This window comes from Macrobrachium nipponense, chromosome 8 (genome assembly GCF_015104395.2).
Source record: "Macrobrachium nipponense isolate FS-2020 chromosome 8, ASM1510439v2, whole genome shotgun sequence".
NCBI lineage: Eukaryota > Metazoa > Arthropoda > Malacostraca > Decapoda > Palaemonidae > Macrobrachium > Macrobrachium nipponense.
In genome coordinates this window covers 31,729,703-31,749,531 of record NC_087203.1, presented here as the reverse complement: position 1 = coordinate 31,749,531, position 19,829 = coordinate 31,729,703, and the positions used below count along the sequence as shown (strand labels likewise).

The 19,829-nt window shown below is 36.6% G+C and overlaps 1 protein-coding gene across 1 annotated transcript in view; it reads left to right on the top strand.

The window, feature by feature from the left end:
- The window catches only part of LOC135222642 (uncharacterized), a 93,206-nt gene that overhangs the window by 55,293 nt on the left and 18,084 nt on the right, over nt 1–19,829 (top strand). The gene's annotated exons all lie outside the window — the stretch shown is intronic.

Genomic DNA, 19,829 nt, shown 5'->3' with positions numbered 1-19,829 from the left:
TCTTCTTCATTATCCTATAAGAGCACTCTCTCTCTCTCTCTCTCTCTCTCTCTCTCTCTCTCTCTCTCTCTCTCTCTCTCTCTCGTCAGCAGATACAGCCAGTCATGAAGAGTGACGTAACGCGCGAAGCGAATCGTCGTTAGTCAAAATCGAAGCATAAGAAGCGATGGCATGTCTCCAGGTCTTTGGAATGTGTTACTTCATTGGGGTTTTGTTGGGGTTATATTGACGAACCTCATTCTATCTATCTTCCTTTTGGGGTTTTGTTGGGGTTATATTGACGAACCTCATTCTATCTATCTTCCTGGGTGTTGTAACCTTCGTCAAAGAGGCCATGCTATTTGGTTCCGTTCGCTCGTTTCTCTGTTTGTTTGCTCATTTTCAGATTGATGTGCATGCGTATGCTTTTCTTACGTTATGCTAGCGTGTTATGTTAGCCTGCGAGCCCATTCTTTCATTATTATTCATGTACTAATACATTTCTGTCCCTTTGTCTCTTCTTACTTATTCCTAATGAACACCGCCTTCTTTGAAAGTTAAAATTCCATGTCAAAGGCTCTTTGGGCTTGTTTCATATGAATAGGTTTCATCTCCTGAATAATAATAATAATAATAATAATAATAATAATAATAATAATAATAATAATAATAATAAGAAGAAGAAGAAGAAGAAGAAGAAGAAGAAGAAGAAGAAGAAGAAGAAGGAAGGGAAAAAATGGATAAGCATCAAGATCTGAAAATAGAAATAAGAAGAACATAGAGCAAGTCAGTGGAAATTGTACCCATAATCATAGAAACACTAGGTACGATCCCAAGGTCCCTGAAAAGGAATCTGGTAAAACTAGAGGCTGAAGTATCTCCAGGACTCATGCAGAAGGGTGTTCTCCCAGAAACAGCGCACATAGTAAGAAAAGTGATGGACTCCTAAGGAGGCAGGATGCAACCCGGAACCCCTCACTATAAGTACCACCCAGTAGAATTGGAGGACTGTGATAGACAAAAAGAAAAATAATAATAATAATAAAAACAATAATAATAATAATAATATGCACATTTTTCTCGTGGATTTTTACGAAAACTTGGACGAAGGTCCTTTCCGTCTCTGGAAACAAGTGATTAGAATTTGGCAGAGTTAAGAATGCAACTTTCGGAGAAAGAGCTATAGAAAAGTTGATGGATCTGCCTTGGTGGAGGTTTGCTGTTCTCTGAACGCTTTTGTCAGGTAATATAGTAGTGTGCAGTCACAGACGCTGGTGCTGCTGGGTAAACTCTATGTCATTCCCTGCTTCTTTTCCTGCTTCGGTGTTCCTTGCGTCTCTTTCCAGTAAATTCTCATATCTGGTCACGGAATAGAAAATTATAAAGCAGAAGGCAATTATTCAAATCAGACCAGAAGAAGAAGAAGAAGAAGAAGAAGATGATGATGATGATGATGATGATGATGATGATGATGATGATGATGATGATGATGATGATGATGATGATGATAATAATGAGGGCCTCGTGAATTCTCTTGTCACATTCCTGCCATTAAAATGGCTCGGTCAAAGAAGAAAGGTATTGCGAAGAGGGAATAGGATTATCCTTTTTTAAAAAAAGGAGAAAATCGATAAATTAAAACTATTACTTCTTGTCTCAGGGCTCCAGAGTGTCCTTATAAGAATTTTATTCGGAGGAACCAAGGTGCCGAGTTAAAATTGATAAGTGACGTGACTGACACAGTTGTCCTTTGAATGAAGTTTTCCTTCGAGATTCCAGTGGTTCCAGTCATCGCTCGAAGGGAATGTTTGTGTCCTACAGTTATCAGAAAATTGATTTTGTCACTCGAGTAGGTTACCTTATCACACATACGTACATACGAACGTACACATATGCATCACGCAACCTTAAAGAATACTAAACCTTCACGCAACTCTCGATTCCTATATTTTTGCTTTTTCTTACTCAATCTCTGCTCTTGGGCGCCGAGCCCCCCTCCCCCCCCAACCCAACCCGACACCCACAGACCCCTAACCCTCCTGGAATCTTGACCTCTTTATTCCATTGCTGTTTCGCGGAGAATTACTACATATATTGGAGCCATTTTGTTTCTTTATCAGTTTCGTATCTGAGCTCACGAGAGCGTGTGGTGCTGCCTGGAATTTGTTAGTCATCGGTCAGCTGTTGATTGCTGATATATTATGGATGAATGCTCCTTTCTTCCTTTTTTCTGTCAAAAGATATATATAGATGTACGTATGTGCGTGTGCATGTATGTATGTAGTAGTAGGTATATATATATATATATATATATATATATATATATATATTTGTTTATATGGAAATATGTATATATATATATATACGTATGTATATATATATATATATATATATATATATATATATATATATATATATATACACACTCGAAATTACAGCCAAAACATACGTGATACCTATCACAGTCTCATGAACTCAGACAAGAACAGTTACAAAAACTATTCGACGAAACTCAGCCACTTCACAATTCCGGGACTTCCGGTGTCCTTCCATCGAGGTTTGCCCTATTGCGGAGTGACACATGTAAGTGGCACTTCGACACCACCGAACCTCCGGGCTCCGCCTCAAGGTCACTCCCGAATATCAATATCAAGCGCCGCTGCTTCTTCTATACTGGCCTCGTCGGGCGCGGAGACTAGGAAGTAAAGGTGAATCAGATCAATCTGTATTCTGTATGTCTTGCTGACACTGACAGGCTCTTTTCCGAATCGGTGACTATACTTTTCTGAAAACGCATTGTCACTACGTCCATTTTTTGTCCCTTCAAACAGAGTATGTCTGTCACGCTTACTCTGTCATCGTAACTCGTCCTGCAAGGTTAAAAAATGACAGTTGAGCTGTTCGACGGGTCTTTTCCGAATCGGTGATTATTTTTGTTTGAAACGTATTGTCACTGCGTCCATTTTTTTTATCCTTTAAAACATAGTCTGTCTGTCTGTCAGTGTGTCTGTCTGGCTTACTTTGTCATTATAACTTTGTCATCGTAGAGCGTTAAAGGATTGCAGTTGAACTGTTCGACAGGTCTTTTCCGAATGGGTGATCATTCTTGGTTTGCAAACGTTTAGGAACTACTTCCATTTTTTGCCCCATAAAACAGACTCTGTCTGTCAGTGTCTGTCACGTTTCCTTTGTCATCTTAACTTATCCTACAGGGTTAAAGGATTATAGTTGAATTGGCCGACAGGTATCCTTAAGTGTGTTCAAAATTACCGTGTTTTTTAACCTTGGCAAAAGAGCCAATAGTGTATTCTTCGGCAATTCATCAATCAGAATGCTTTTAGAGAGAGGTTGGCTGGCTGGAATCCGATATGGGATATTTATTGCTTCAGCGATACTCTTAGAATACTTATTTTTTTATATCCTGATTCCTTTGCCTTTTCAACAGGCAGGGCATTCTTATTTTAAATCTTACACTCACTGCTTTTTAATCTTATTCCCCGGATCTTGTGATCAGTTGATTCCCCTTCAAGTAGCTTGACGCTAGATAACTTGCAATCAATCACTCAGTCTTCTGTGAGTTGACATCCATACAGCTTCATTCCTTATTCTTTCCTGACTCTAATTAACTTCCATTTTAGAGTTTAGGACCCTCCGTTTGTTTCCTTCTACTGCCAAGCTTTGGCTCCTGTGTTTGTGACATATAATGTTTTGTTGTTTTTAATTGGGGGTTGGACCTGGGCTAAAAAACGGTATTTGGTTTCCCATATCACTGAGAATTCATCACTGTTTACCAAAAATTACCCATCAAGACGGGGTCATCCAATAAATGTTTTAACAAAGTTTCATTAAAATCCAGTCGTCCATTCTCGAGGTTCCTTGCCCACATTTGCAAACACACCCACAAGGAATGCAATAAGTGACAGGTAATGAGGGGGAATGTGAAGCATTTAACGAGTGAAGATATTTACGACACCCTTTTTTCACCACTCAAAAAACAATTATGGACCATAGATTGTACCACTCCTTACACCATAAAAATTTTATAGTCTACCAAAACAATGTAATCAATAGTTTAACGACTTAAGCAAATACTGTTCCCTCAGTTGAAATAGAAGAACTGTCACTAAAAATATCGCAGACTGAAGAGTAAACATATTTTTCTGTTTTTCTGGATCACCCTTCCTCCTTTATCAAATCTTAATCTAATTTCTGTCATGCATCTCTGTATCCCTTTCCTTACATAGCAGTGGTCAGTATACAAATAGCTGTATTAAAAGATTTAATGGATAAGACGTATTTCAAATTCATAGAGGCCAGATGCACAAGAATAAATTTGAGTGTCTTTACGAAGCAATTTAGGGAGGTCTACTTTTAACTCCCCCAGCGACGTTGAAGGTGGCTTTACATTTAGTTAGGCTTGTTAGATTATTATTTGCTTGTTAGTGGGATTATAAAGAGTTTTATATAAATATTATTATTGGTGATAGATGGTTTAAATTTAGCGAAATAGGATCCAGCCATTGACGAGAAAGGGATTTCTCTCTCTCTCTCTCTCTCTCTCTCTCTCTCTCTCTCTCTCTCTCTCTCTCTCGTGAGTGAGACGATGTCTGAAGTTAAGCTGTATCTCTGAAATTACTATTAATCAGCTCTGGCGGAGGTTTGCAATCTCAAATTGCTTCAGGTTTCTTATTTTATTACATCACATATTTTTTCCTTGAAAGATATATACATATATATATATATATATATATATATATATATATATATCATATATAGTATACATATATATATATATTATATATATATAGATATATATATATATATATATTTATATATATATATATATATATATATAAAATATATATATACGTATATACGTATAGTATATATAATATATATATATATATATATATATATATATATATATATATATATATATATATAGTATATATATATATATATATATTTATATATATATATATATATATATATACATATACAGACGCTCACGGAAAATACTCGTTGACTTCATTATTACGTAATTTTGTATTTATATATCTAGCTGTTTCATCATTGTTTGGTCATCTATTTTATCCCATTTTATTTAGTCAGAAATGAACTTTGCAACTTTGCGTTCTCGCTTTCACTTTAGTTCCGTTGACATTCAAAACAAAAACTGGAATTCAAAACAAAAACTGGAATTCAAGGCAGAAACGTTGGAATTCAAAACAAAAACTGGAATTCAAAACAAAAACTGGAATTCAAAACAGAAACTAGAATTCAAAAACAAAAAATGGAATTCAAAACAAACTGGATTAAAAAAAAAACTGAATTCAAAACAAAACTAGAATTCAAAACAAAAACTGGAATTCAAAACAAAAACTGGAATTCAAAACAAAAACTGGAATTCAAAACAAAAACTGGAATTCAAAACAAAAACTGGAATTCAAAACAAAACCTGGAATTCAAAACAAAAACTGGAAACACGCTTCCATTCACTGTCGTGTCACAGACCTACCTGGAAATCTGCAAAAAAAAATCCATTGATCGTGAACTTGAAGTACAATCCAGAATTTAAAAAGAAAATATTATTAAAACTACCAAACGAAATATTTGATGCCGCTGCCCTTGAAGCCAGCTAACGTTACACGAGAAGAGCCCATGCTGACACGGACAAAGCTTAATCTAACATTTAACACTTAAAGCGATCACATTTTGGAAAGTCCTTGAAAGTCAACTTAGTTTTTCTTTCTCATTTGAGTCGTTGGGAGTAGGGGGGGTGGGGCAATGAACATTCCCTCCTTGTAATGACGTTTTGTTTAATTTATTACGTTCGTGTTGCTTCTTGTGACTGCTCGGTTATTTCATTTGCTATAAACTGACTATGTCTTATAACCGGGGTTCTTAGCCATTAATGGTCTTTGCTTACATTCTGTTAAAGATTATGTACGACAGCCCCCAAACCTTATCCTGTCGCAACCTTTTTTCTTGGCCTGCCACAGTATTTTTCTTATTTATTGAGTTATTTATATTTTATATTGTTTTTATTAGTAATTTTATTTACTGTACAAAGCTTATTCATTCATTTTTTTCTTCATACCTTTTTACTTTGACATACTATAAGCATTGCTTTATAAGTTCGTCACCTCTCTGCTTGGTCCACAAGAATACGCATGGTATGATAATGATAATAATTTCTCACATGTTTTCAAGCACCATCGTCACAGGTATAAAGTAAAAAAAGAACTATGTACAGAGACCCCGTTCTTTAGTCACTCCAAGGTTCTGTTAATCAAACCCTTTCGTTCTGGGTTCCATCCCATGACAGCCGATATGACTTCCTGTAGTTACATACCTCCCAAAACCATAACTACACATTAGAGCAAGGAAAGATCTAGATTAATAAGAGCCAAGAGAGAACAAAATTGGAAAACGGACATTTAAATGCATGGAACCACGCGAAAAAGTAAAGACAAATTAAGGTTTTAAACGTTCAACAGCACTTAAGACACGTGGAAGAATAAACCCAGGAATGAGGACGTCTTTCGGTGGCTTTAAATTTTCACTGAAACGGCTGCGTGAAAAATGCAAGCGATTTTGAACTGGCTCAGTGCGATCTTGGTCCTAATGTGACAATCAAGGTCAGCGGAAAGGCCTTGGCCTTGCAGAACGAAAGATATAACCGCCAGAAATTGCATTCATCTCCGTATAACCAGCGTACTTTGTCTTTTGTCGCTTGCTGTGCAGATATGTAATCTGACACGCAAATCTGTGGAAGATTTTTTGTAAAACAAACTAGCTGACGAAGGCAGGAAAAAATAACGTATATTGTTTATTTAATATACATTACAAAATGCAGCAGATAGTGAAATACGACATAGACTACTAGAAACGTATCTTTATTTGAAAAAAGAAATAGAAGCGGATGATGAAAACGAATAATATTAGTGACGAAAGGAGAAAATGAGAGACGAGGGAATGGAGAATATACGAGAAAAGTCTTTAGTTGTTAGCACATAACTTTTTCCAACCTGGCTGCGACCTACCACAGACGATTAACTTTCAGGTACATTATACACATCGTAGATCTACAGAGAAAGGTGGATTTTTTAAACAAGAAGCCAGTCCTAAAATGAATTGCTATAACAATACCTCACCCTCAGAAATGCTACAGTTGTTGGGTTTACCATTTATACCGTAGAGTAATCGATTTCTCCGGCTTAACCACACTAACTGAGAGAGAGAGAGAGAGAGAGAGAGAGAGAGAGAGAGAGAGAGAGGTAAATACCCAATGACCCTACCGGTGAAAGAGGCCTTTATCTGAAATAGTGATCCATTGCCATCTCTCTCTCTCTCTCTCTCTCTCTCTATCTCTCTCTCTCTCGATCTCTCTCTCTCTCTCTCTCTCTTCAAGTCCTCCTATCGACCTTCACCCAGTCCATCAGACGACCAAATATGTGTGTTAATTACCGTATACAACTTCTTTGAATAATCTGTTCTGTGTTATTTCTGTTTCTGAATATATGTCTAATTTTCTTTTTTATTGTCTCATATGATTTTGCATGTTATGTTGATTAGTTCTTAATTTAAATCGGCGCCACAATCCTTTGAGTTTGAGTTTGTGACAAAAGCTTTTCATGCCATGTGGTCAACGATTGTTGGGATGCATTTAGTTGATAAACGCCATCTGAAAAATATGATCTTATCCTAATATGTTGCAGTTCGTGTGACCAATTCGTCCCTAGTTTGACAAACTGGCGTAATCCATTTTTCCCAATTCCGAGAAATGGGCTTCAGAGAATTCTATATCATTCAGAGCTTCTATTCATATAAGCATTTGAGGAAATTTGGTTTGAAATTGTGACTAACACAGACAACTGAAGTTTCGATATATTATAGGTGATAAAAAACTGAGACACTTTGGTTGGAAAACTCAAATATACTTAATAAGGAATGAGATACACCAGTTCGTCAAAACAAGGACGAATTTACAGCCACCAAAAGTCGTCTAGCTGATCCCGTGCAGTTTTTTGTGGAAGGTGTAACACCAAAAATCATCCAGAACCGGTACAAAAAAAATAAAAAATAAAAAAAAATAAAAAAAGTTAATCCGTTAATGTTTATATAAGGATCATAACCTCGAGAACTCATCCGGATTTCCAGGCAGCCTGTATACAGGATCTTAATCCCAAAATATGATCCGGATTCAGAGCAGTTCACGCGACTGATGACAACCTCAAAAACTCATCCAGATCCGGTACATTTAAACGACCGATCATAACCCCCTCTCTAACACACACACACACACACACACACACACACATGAATGAATAAATAAATAAATAAAAAATTCATCATTATCTGGAGCAGTTTGTGTAACATCTCGAGAGATGAATGACGACAGAATCTCCGGATCTCCCTTTCACCAAGTCTCAAAAACACAAGGTTAACCGGAACACTACGTACTGGTACTAGGGTGGCCTTGACATTATCTTCTGACGTCATTCGCCTGTAGCACAATGAAGGTCGTCGTTCTCTCGGTAAAATATCATCCGCAGATGATTTCCTCTCTCTCTATCTCTCTCTAACGAAACAGCAGATAGTGAATTACGTAAAACGGCAGTCACTTGATAGGGTACTAGATAGGTTAGTTTAAAACTGATTGCTAAGCGTTTTGTTATAAAATTACTCGCGTTTTTCTGTAGCAATTTACTAAAAACATATCGTTTTTTCTTTTTTTAACTTTTCCTGTCGAGAACATTTACGGTTTTTTGGTTCGGGTAAAATAATGCAATTTGGAATTGAACAGCATCAATATCATCATTTTTTAAAGTCCTTTAGTCCATTCCTTGGTCAGTTAAAGTTGACAGTTTTCTTGAAAGATTTCCTTTATATGTAACAAACTTGTCCAATGTCGTATTGTTTTGTTTTGTATACCCTAGCTTTTCATCAGTCACCAGTACCACCCTTATACTTATCTGTCACAGACCTCTGTTGGGCATAATAAATTAGGTCGATATCAGCCTTACCTTGACCGTTAAATGTTAGCCAAACCTTTACTATCTTCTTCTAAATTGATGACTGAACTTTTACCTGGCCGTTGTAGACACGATGTGACGTCAACACCTCTGTAGTGGCTTCCTCGGATTCAGGTGCAGCCACCAAATTGCATTACATTTTAAATTCGGATCTCACCTCGAATATTTTTTATTTTTATTTTATTTATTTATTTATTTATTTATTTTATTTATTTTATTTATTTATTTATTTAATACAAATCCATCGCTTGAAACGATCTCGAGATAACTATGGCATTGTTTGTTGCCGAAATCTGTGATGATATAGAGGTTTGTCCAATATATGGAGAGTTGCTGGTCAGAACTACCATAAATGTGCAAATAACATCACTGTCAAAAATAGATATTAAGATCGTGAATGGGGTTTTCCATTCCTTTCTTTCGCGTAGGTTCTGTAACGCAAATGTAGCTTGATAAGAAAAAAATCGATTCTGAATGAAATTCAGCTAAATGTTTTCCAATTATTAATAATAATAACAACTGAAATTCAGTTAAAACATGTCTAACATAGTAGCATTAAAAAACCATTCTGTGTTGTGTTACAATAAAATAAACCATGTAGTTTATAACCGAAAGATAGTTAAAAAAGACATAAAATCTAAATAATTGCGAAGCTTTCACGATTTTTTATGGAAAGCATCCCTTTATAACCATGAATAAATATAAATTTTTATTCGAAAACTAATTAAAATTCTACTAGTATTCCAAGAATGGTATACCAACAGAAACAAATTGCTCTTTTCTAAACCCACATAGCAGAAATCTCGATAAAGTCAATCTATTGTTGAAAACAACAATTCCCCTAAAAGCCCAGATTCGAAGGACTTTTATGTTTGTATAAAAGGTCAGATTCCGAGAAAATTCGAGACTGTGACATTTCCTTGTCTCCCGGCTCATGCTACTCTTATCCAGCAAGGAAGCTGGTCATAGCAGTGGAAGGGTGTCAGGTATTACGGTATCTATCTATTTCATTGTCCTTTAATTGCAAAATAAAAGGCCAACTTTGACCAACTTTGATGTTCGGAATTCTATTAATATTTTCCCTTTACGGTACACAAAATAATAAAGCATGTACTTGAAGATATCAAATCTTAGTATTCTCGCTTCTTCCAATATTTTGGGCTGTTCAGGTTATGCAAGGCCTGTCTTGCATAGCACATGTATTTTTCAGGCCTGAATCAGTCTTTGAAATAGCGGGTGTATTATTTCGAAGCGGGAAGTTGACTTCATCTTAGTTTTACATTGTGCTTATTCTCTCATATTTGAAATATTGCTCTCCTACATGGAGCACTTCCCTCTCTCTCTCTCTCTCTCTCTCTCTTTCCGGCGTCAATAACCTGGATGTTGTTACGCCAGTTTTAGTAACCAAAAATAAACTCTCTCTCTCTCTCTCCGGCGTCAATAACTTAGATGTTGTGACGCCAGCTTTAGTAAAATAAAATTTTTTTTTCTTCCTCCTCTAAAATCTCTCTCACCTCTCTCTCTCTCTCTTCTCTCTCTCTATCTCCGGCGTCATAACTAGATGTTTGACGCCAGATTTAGTAAAAATAAAAGAAAAATCCTATCTCTCCTCTCTCCGGTGTCAATAACCTAGATGTGACACCAGCTTTAGTAAAAACAAAAAAAAAAAAAAATTATCTCTCTCTCTCTCTCTCTCTCTCTCTCTCTCTCTCTCTCTCTCTCTCTATTAGCATTGTTTTGTGGACTGTTCTTCAGACCTTAAAAGGTGAGTTCCTCCAACAATCAGACCAGCATGTAGCACCTGACAGGATACCTCTTCCAACGTTTACTCTATAGAAACAGATTGTTCTCGGATTTTATGATTTATCGACTTATTTTCCTTCTTCTGCAAGGTTTAGAATTATCTTCCTGCTTATGTTTTCTTAGTTTTAATAACATCACCCTTCTTTCTTCCTATACCTTTTTCGCGATTTTTCCTTCCTGGGCTATAAAAGGGGAATTAGTTGCCCGTCCCATTTGACTTAACACTCATTAAGAAGATTAATTTAATACTCCAATTTTAATGTCTACGTGATTTCATAGCGTGAGTCCCAGTCGTGTTGTTTCCAAAGGTGGGCGCAGTTTTCGATGTTAGCAGTAATCTTTACCTTTTACATATACATTACCTAAATCACAACCCAGATGCCGCAGATAGCAGAAGAATTTAAAAAGTCTTCGAAACCGCTGGAACATTCATTCAAAGAGGAAACCAAATAAAAACAAAAGCGAAACCACTTTCCAACACATGTGGCAACACCGAGACTCTGCGTGTGTTGCGTGCAATACTGTAACAGCAGCCGCTGCAAGACTTCCCAGGTAGGCGCATATGATGATTGCAACATATCGTGCAGGCAAAGCTGGGGAAATCCTCGGCAGTGACTGTGCGGGCACGTGGTATAAAATGTTATGCACCAGGGAGGATTTCTTGTTTAGTAAATCTCGCCCGTGCTTCTTTGGCGAGCTCGAAGATCAGGAATGAAACAGGTGATTAGTCTTTGTCTGAGATCCTCTTTTCAAAGTAAGCTAACCATTTTCATTAAATCTTACATTGCAGCCATCGTTTCTAATCAAACGTTTGACAGTTACTAATTAATCTATCAGTGGTTTAATAAATAGTTTAATTTGAATTCACGAAAATGCAATGTATGATAAAACAGCGTGTGAAAGAGAGGGAAGGTGAAGGGGAAATGAAAGGGAGAAAGCAACGATTAGTGATAATGATTCAAAACAATCGTATATCTTTATTAGGAATTTTTTTAACTTTTAACAGGGGGGGCAAGATTATTAAAACTCTACCTAGCGGTGGCATACTAATCCATATTTCATATATTTACACTGGGACCAAAGGAGCTATGGATGACGTAATTAGCCTTTCTTTTTATTTATCTCAGTGCAATTAGTAATTTTTTTTCTTTAGTAATTTATTTCTCTACATAGATGCACTTAAATAATCATAGCAAAACAGTACGATTCTATATAAATATTACATAAAATAAAAATAGGAAAATAAAATTCTAAAACGATCTACGAATCTGTTAGATTCTGGTTAGACGAAGCGTTTGACATTTACAGCCTGATCATTCATTCGGATTTCAAACATTGGTAAATTTATATATGAAATTTTGCCAAGCGATTTATCATAACTCATGCTTCATTGCTAAAAACAAAATCTCATGCGGTGTCCATATGTTCGTTCTGTATATCAACCCTTATCTATTTCAGTCTGTAATAATAATATAATAATAATAATAATAATAATAATAATAAGATTTCAACTGTACCGTCTCTAAAGAGCAGCTACTATCATACAACGCCGACATTTCATAGCACAGTTGCACTTAAGTGTAATTCCTGGTACCCTTAAATTGTAACTGTTATAAAGGTCAAGGTCCAAAATATTGTAGGAAAAAAACCACCAACCCAAAGGAAGTTATACATCAAGTTCCATCGGATTCAGGAAAAAAATAAAATATTGCCCTTTACAAGGAACCTGTGAATTCGAAAAAAGGTCACGGTAACAAATATTCGAGAAATAATCACTCACTCCCAAGACACCTTCGTTCTAAATATCTCATAATCAAAAGAAAATGATTTTCATAAAAATAAATTTGCCCTTTCAAATAAAAGAAAGACTCAGTAGCAAACATGCAATATATTGGAGATCGTTAATTATACAACTTACAAACATACAAATGATCGTGATTCCTTAATATGGTTTCTTAATGATAAACAAACAAAAAATACTTTATCCATTAGCCATTATTAATCTGAAATTTGACCTTTAATTTGACCCGTGGCCTTGAAAATAATTGCAATTCAAACTTTCTTTTTTCTATGGAAAGTAAGCAGCAAGGTGCCCCTGCCTACCAGTTTTCATCAAATTCTGCAATAAATGGTGACGGCCATGAAAAAATGGGTATAGGTAAAAAATATTCAACTTTTGACATTTTTAGTGTGACTAATATTCGTTTTCATGAGGCACAATAACAAATATATTCTTCTGCAAAAACGATCAAGTAGCACGCATACCATGAGCTCTTATATTCGATGAAGCTACTTACTACCGTACGGTTGTTATTAAATACTAATTCTGCTTATTGCTGCAGCTGAATATGTTTTGGTGTTTCGTTACCTAATAGGTCATGAGCTTTGAATAATCCAAGAACCTAAAGGTCGCGACCTTTATTCTTCCTTCCTAATATCATGAGGATCTCCTGACCGAGACAGAGGAGGTTTATCACTACTACTTTCATCGCTTGAAGATTTCATTTTCCTCAACAACATCAAAACAAATGGTAGTTACGTCGATACAGAAGTTCGGAATCTGAAAGATGGTCTCTTGACAAGTGAACATCTCCATCTATATCTGCTAGTGATATTACATTACAATAATGTTGATATTACTGGCCCCATACCTAAGATGGATTCATCTCAGCTCATTTCAGCAGAATCTATTCAGAACTGACGAGACCTGAGCACACCACTTTTTTAAACTTGAACGCAAAATGCCTTTCTACTCTTCTTCCATTTTGAGACCAAGTACCTTAATCACTGCTGTTATTTCGAAGTTTTCTCTTCGTCTCTATCATCACCAAAGGTCCTTTGAGTATTGCGAAGAGACGGAATAAAAACAACTGGCTGTCAGCTCGGAAGATCATTCCAACGAGAAATGAATTCAAAATCTGACACGACTGACAAAACAGCGAGGAGAGCTTATGGAAGATAAGCCAGCCTCAAAGGAACGCACAACACTTCCCCTTCGGGAATCAGCTGTGCCTCGAATCCGGTGATTTCGGCATTCCCACGTCAAAGGCGGCAGATTCTCGCACTCGGAAATGTCACCGGAGCCACGTAGAGCTGAAACCGTTCCGGTGGGAGCCCGATTAATCTCGTTCCGATGCCTATTCCGTCATTTTGAAGGCACGTACAGTGTGCAGAACATTTGGTCCGTGGTTTGAGTGTACAGCCCGTTCACCTCCGGCGCCTGTGGTCTTGGTTCGAAGCCTCGGAACGAGAAGGAACCCAGTGTTGTTGCTTCCCTTTTATGCGTGCATTTGTCGACAGATGAAATATTTGAATATCAATGCCTTACATGCAGTGTGGCCGTCGAGTGGATATTTTGGCATAAATTGGCCCAGTTGCGCAACAGGCGTTTGCGGGATTTTGTCAAAAGAAAACAAACTGTTCAACATGTGGCGAACACTTATATGGGAAATCGAACACAGAATGGTGAGAGTTTTGTTTACTTATTATCTGTATTTATATCTATCTGTCTATGTCAAATGTTGATGTAAAATGCACAGACACAAAGCAAGCATAGCACAAACCAACAGTGGTTAGACTGAACAAAGATATTAAACGGTTCAAGGTAACATTAACAAACAGTGCTGGAACAGATATGAGGCAGGCTGAGCTTATCACCCTTCTGCCCCTAGCTGCAACCTCTTCCTTTCCTTTTACTGTACCTCCGTTCATAGTGCAACTGCCAGGTTTCCCTCCTCTTACACCTTTCGAACCATTTTAGCACTGGATGACATCATAGGTCCCAGCGCTTGGCCTTTGGCCTGAATTCTATACTCCCATTCCGACTGAGCTTATCCAAATCACCTGGATTTGCGTCTATCTAAAAGATTGATCGGCATTCTTGATTTTTTTTTTATTGAAAGAGCCTATCAGAGACATCTGGCGACTGAGGGAAAAAAATGAAACATTGTTTCGTCTTAATGTACAGACGTTAAGACGAAATAGACATGAAGACGAAATAAATTTGTGAATGGAAGGTAATGAGAAGTGACTTTTCCACTAGAAGAGTAGAGAAATAAGTAGAGAAATAAAGATAACGAGGCGTTGCCGCGCACGAAATCCGAACAGCGACAATTCCCCCCAGTCGACGTCAATGACACTTCGCTCTGACACAGTTTCAAATGGCAATTCAAGGAGAACTAGCATATTGATTCGAGAGGTGCGTCGGTCAAACTTAGCTGCTTAGAACGAAGGTTCGGAATAGGATAAGCTAAGGTTTGAAGCTACGTTTCTCACAACTAAAACAACGCGAATTACAGACAGCACGTTTGATATTTGTCTGTTATCAGCGCAAGCACTGGTGAAAGAGAGAGAGCCAGCCAGCCAGAGATGTACAAGTTTGCGACTGATGGTCACTTTGCGATTTAGCTCTCCCAACCCCCTTATTCCTTCCTCCGACGTCTGTTCCTTGTTTTCTAATTCCGAAATATAGAGCAAGAATATATACATTAGTTATAGAACTTACCTCTTATTTCCCGACTTAATCTAAGAGCTGCTTGCTGCAATATGCGGTGAAAGTATTTCAGTAACAATTAGTATACTGCTGGTAGTTAAAGGAGAGACTTGAGATACGTAGTAGTAGTAGGTGCTTTGGTTGCGAGTGGTCCTGACCTTGGGTTTCTGAGTGGTTTTGCCTTGACACACTCACCAAGGACTTCAGACAGCAAAACGCATCAGGTGTCACAGACTTAGGAATTATACCTGCCACTTTTGAGAAATAGAACATCGGGTCGCCAGTATTTTCTGGTCCGGTATCAAAATGGCCCAAAAGTACAACCGTAATTTAACTTGGGCATTTATAATGACAAAATGATATTTTGCTTGTCCATAGATAAGACATTTGTCAAAGCTTTCACACCCTGAAAGCATATCAAACGACATTACTTTCGTATTCTTTGCTTTCTTTGTAGTAGGTGAGTAGGTCCATTACTTTGCGTTTGTATTGAAAGACTAATGCCATTCATAGAACACAATTGGGACTGGCTGGTGATCTGAGATTTACTGGCCATTTATCACTTAGAAATTGCTTTGGAATTTCAGGTGATTCGTGTTTTATATATATATATATATATATATATATATATATATATATATATATATATATATATATATATATATATATATATATAATAGGGCGCCTGTGAGTTTAGTAAAGACAAGTTCTTGCGAATAAGATTACTACTGACTACCGTCCGTTGTATGTTGTATCAACATAATAATTTGCATGCTTGCAAATTGCTAGACTAGTTGGTGATTTCCAGTGGTTTATATGTTTGCTATCGAGGTTTTCTTTATCTAGTGTGGTTTTTATTTGGCAACAGGTAATTTTGCAGTTGTGCAAATGTTATTATACATTGCGCGATTTTAAGAAAAAAACTGCTGAATTCGTTTTAAGAAACGCAGTATAAATTTCAACTCGAATTAGATACGTTTCATTTATCAGCAAGAGATCTTTTTAAGTTACAGAGTCTTTTGTACATTCATCTATAATTTTTTGCAGATCAGGAATTAACTGTGCATTATCACTTAGAATTTAGAAAGTCCTAATGTCCTCTAACCGGCTCCATTCACTGTTAGAATGAGCCAACTCTGAATATTCTTCATGTATAGCTTAGTATGTTTCTTCTAATTTCTATTAATTAGTCAGTGCTTGATGAAGATATCATCAAATATTAGGATAAGAAAATCAGTTGTTTTTCAACAAGAAATTTTCATTTCCGGCAAGAAACGAATTGATAGACGTATCAATTACCCTTCTATAGGAAGTCTGTTATGCCGTTATGGTTCACTGAGCCCATGCAGATTCTCACGGCGATGTAGAACTTAGTATTTATCACTCTGTCTTCCCATAGCAATTTCAGATGATTTGTTTTGGGCAGTAAAAGCCTTCATTGTTTCTTTTCTTGATACTAGTAATGGCTGAAGGATGTAGTATTCCTTGTCGTGTTTATCGATAGGAAACCGTACTAATAAATAATGATCGTTTTCATGTTTGTAAGATGTATAATTGACGATCTCCTCTATTTTACATGTTTATTACTAAGTCTCTCTTTTATTTCACATAGCTTTCCTTTTCGGCAGCAGGAAAGTTTGCTGTTGCTAAAATATTTTCTATTTTAAAATGAAAGAAACGTTTCCAGCCAGCCTTTAAATGGGTTTCATATTTAACCTTAGATTTTTGGTTAATCTACAATAGTGTGAATGCTTTTAGTAAGCATTTGTACACGTGTCAGTTTGTGAAGATATACGAAATGCTTTTATCACAATTTCATAAAATTAAAATTCAAAAATGAATCAGATATCCGAAATGCTTTTATCAGAATTTCATAAAATTCAGATATCATAGTCAGTCACATCTAATTATTTACAAATATTTTTTATTGTATCCACCAGAAAATGCTACGTAGTGAGGCTAGTAAATATAGACATTAATAAAGTCAAACTACTCATACAATTCATTGAAAAAATACAACTATTAATCAAAATAACCTTGACGGGTACACGACATATTTTAAGACGCACATATTCCAATTAATTTTTTGTCGATGATGAAGACATAGATGGCGTTGTTCTCGAAGTCATCAGTGATGAAGAAATTCATTTTTCATGATCAATTATTCACCAGCACGTCAATCAAGCAGATGCCTGACTCTGGCGTTTGTTTACGCATGGCTACGGCTTTGCATACTGACCATTGATTGACTGCCAAGGGAATTTATCTTACTGATTTGTACCTGTTTGAGTCTTCGCGTCACGTTGAAATGCCCTTGTGTGGTTATTTCGTCAGGTCTGTCTGTCTCTCCTTCTCTCTCTCTCTCTCTCTCTCTCTCTCTCTCTCTCTTTGTTTCTTTGATTAGTAACTGCAACAAATAACTGAACTGGGATGAACCAGACGGTACATAACGTCCTTAGAATCGGGACTAGTCATGTCGACCGTTTCATTTATTGCGGTCGTATTTATTAGCTTTTTTTCCGAGAAGAGCCCGTGCTGTCATTAGCTTTGAAATACAGGCTTGTATTATAGAGCTTGTATGGGTTATAGATTATGTTTATTTATTAAGTGAATTTATTTATGGGATTTTCATAATTTAATCCTATCCTGGCCATTGCAGTCAGCCTTCAGTACCCTGGCAGACTCAGATTGGGCCATATACTGTACGTAAAACCTATGTTTCCTATATATGTTTGAAATATAATCAGCGCATATGAACAACGCTCGAATGTAGCTTCGATTTAACTGTCACAGTATCTACAATGGTTTACTCGCATCCCATGAGCAGTAACGCTGAAAAGAACTGGCCATTGTTCATTTATATTCAGTTAGCGATCCATGGTCATTCATATTTTTTATAATAATTACTTTCGTGATTATTATGCTTTCTCCCAAATTATTTCCTAAACTCGCGTGTACAGCTAGCAAGCTGTAAAGAATATAGCCTTACTGGGAGGAAAGCGTACACACACACGCGCACACACACACACATACACACAGGCGAGAACACAGGACACATCTACGTGGACTCGTAAAGACACGATCAAGTATTCAATCGAATCCCGTAGAAGCGACGTCTAATCGATCTGTCACTGCCTTAAAGTCAAAGTGTTGCAGACAAGTCGAACTTTCATTACATATTGCACTAGTCGAAGTTCCATGAATGAATTACTAAGTCTTTTTTTTTTTTTTTTTTTTTTTTTGTAAGTGAAGAGTAAAACCTAATTTACCAAGTAATGGGTGTGGTAGGATAATTGATCTCGTAATTAGAATGATTAGTATTGTAGTAACTCCTGTCTGATCGTCTTGCATCGAGATTCAAATGTCAGATATCAAACTTGTAAAAATGATACTGTTATACTACCATAGCTTGTACATTCACTTGACTACGATCAATATCATTACTTAGATTCAAATACGTTCGAGTCTTTTTACAATACTTTTTAAATGTCAGAAAGATGACTGACATGGTTTCAAAATAAAAGTATCCTCGATTCTTAATTCTAACCTGAAATTATGCCTAACAGAACTTACTCTCTCGAGAGGTGGAAGAGTAAACCTTCAGCTTTTGACATTTACTCTTCGATTCTATTTTAAGCGAGTATGATACAAATGGCAAGTATTTTCTGCTGAGAATATACTCTACAATCTTCCAATTCATTGACAAGAAAGTGGAAGATCACGGCTCCTTCAGTGCAGAAGATAAATCGTTTTTGCGAAAGTTAGACAAAACAAATACGAATTTGTCACTTACCTTATTTTTTTTTAGTAGAATTCTCAGTCGTCATTTGTTATTGTTTCGTGGGTAATTCTTCCTATAAGATGAAACTTTACCAATCTAGTATTCAAAAATACGGACGGGGATTTTCTCATTCGCTTTAATTCTCTCTCCTGCGTTTCCCCTAAGTCGAAAGTTCCACTAGCCAGTGTTGGTAACCTCCTCTGGTCATAGGTAACTCTTCATTAAATCATTTTCACACTTTAATTTCCAAAGATTCTGACGGGCGTTTTTTTTTTTCACTCATTAAATTCTTGAAAAATATGTTCCTTGCAACCTTAATACTGACGTGTGTTTTCGGCATTTTAGAATTCGAAGATTTTGACACCCTTTTTCGCAGCAGATAGTTGACAAATGTTTTCCCTTTTTTGACAGAGACTAATGATGCTGGTATTTGCATGGACAAGCAGCCATGTTCTGTCGACAAAAGAACAGGTGACAAGATGGCGATAGGTCATCCACAAGCTATTAGACATTGTTGTTATGAGGAGTAATTAACGCTGTCTAAGACACAGTAATACATAGACACCACTACCAGATTGCTATAGCTGATGCCAACGAGTCTGAAGAACGTTTCGTTATCATGCCCTGGCAGCCCACTGGTTGTTTTGACTTGTAAGTTGCCAGGGCAAGATAATGAAACTCGGATTTTTCATTGACTTTGGCTATGATTGGCCATCACTGTATAAATATCACTGTC